The following is a 1,715-nucleotide window of genomic DNA, read 5'->3' as shown; positions in this document are numbered from 1 at the left end:
GGGAGTATGACCCAAACGGGGGCTTATATGACCCACGGACACTGCAAACCATGCTCCTACGACTAAATAGAGGTTAAAACTACGATTTGGTGAAATCTTCATTTTTGACCTCGGAGCAAGGTACCTTCCCTATAGTAGGCAATGAGTAAATGATCATAATCCCAGGAGGGCAAAAAAATGGGAACCCGAGAGGAAAGCGCTGTTGGCGCGCCTAAGCTAGTGGCCCGTAGAGTAAAAAGGGTACCCCCAACAAAGTTGTCGTTTCACGTTCTGGTTTCACTTTTCATCATCTAGGGTGCGTTCCTGACACGTTTTGAGGGGTTTTAGCAAAAAAAAATTTTTCGACTACTCGAGCTCTCTGGCCCGTTCGGTGCACATTTTTGAAAAAGCTAGGGAGCTGCCCCTAGGTTCGGGGTGTCACAAAATGTTGAAAAGTGGTCGAAAAACCACTATCCAGAATCGGATGTAGAATCGTTAGACGAACTTAAAATTGTTCTACGACACCCATCTGCGACGTTTAGTATTCGAGATATGGCCCGTCCTAGGTCTGACCGAGCAATTTTTGTTCCGCGCACTTTGTGCACCGTACACTTTGATGTTTGTATGAAAAAGTACCCTACCTAGGGACGCGTAGAGCAAATTTGTACCCCCGGGAATGTTGTCGATTGACATTCTGGTTGCACTTTTCATCATCTAGGGTGCGTTCCTGACACGTTTTTAGGGGTTTTAGCAAAAAAAAATTTTTCGACTACTCGAGCTCTCTGGCCCGTTCGGTGCACATTTTTGAAAAAAGCTAGGGAGCTGCCCCTAGGTTCGGGGTGTCACAAAATGTTGAAAAGTGGTCGAAAAACCACTATCCAGAATCGGATGTAGAATCGTTAGGACGAACTTAAAATTGTTCTACGACACCCATCTGCGACGTTTAGTATTCGAGATATGGCCCGTCCTAGGTCTGACCGAGCAATTTTTGTTCCGCGCACTTTGTGCACCGTACACTTTGATGTTTGTATGAAAAAGTACCCTACCTAGGGACGCGTAGAGCAAATTTGTACCCCCGGGCATGTTGTCGATTGACGTTCTGGTTGCACTTTTCATCATCTAGGGTGCGTTCTGACACGTTTTTGAGGGGTTTTAGCAAAAAAAAAATTTTCGACTACTCGAGCTCTCTGGCCCGTTCGGTGCACATTTTTGAAAAAAGCTAGGGAGCTGCCCCTAGGTTCGGGGTGTCACAAAATGTTGAAAAGTGGTCGAAAAACCACTATCCAGAATCGGATGTAGAATCGTTAGACGAACTTAAAATTGTTCTACGACACCCATCTGCGACGTTTAGTATTCGAGATATGGCCCGTCCTAGGTCTGACCGAGCAATTTTTGTTCCGCGCACTGTGTGCACCGTACACTTTGATGTTTGTATGAAAAAGTACCCTACCTAGGGACGCGTAGAGCAAATTTGTACCCCGGGCATGTTGTCGATTGACGTTCTGGTTGCACTTTTCATCATCTAGGGTGCGTTCCTGACACGTTTTGAGGGGTTTTAGCAAAAAAAAAATTTTCGACTACTCGAGCTCTCTGGCCCGTTCGGTGCACATTTTTGAAAAAAGCTAGGGAGCTGCCCCTAGGTTCGGGGTGTCACAAAATGTTGAAAAGTGGTCGAAAAACCACTATCCAGAATCGGATGTAGAATCGTTAGACGAACTTAAAATTGTTCTACGACA

This window comes from Anopheles coluzzii (assembly GCF_943734685.1).
Source record: "Anopheles coluzzii chromosome X unlocalized genomic scaffold, AcolN3 X_unloc_8, whole genome shotgun sequence".
Taxonomy (NCBI): Eukaryota; Metazoa; Arthropoda; class Insecta; order Diptera; family Culicidae; genus Anopheles; species Anopheles coluzzii.
This window is presented reverse-complemented; position numbering follows the sequence as displayed.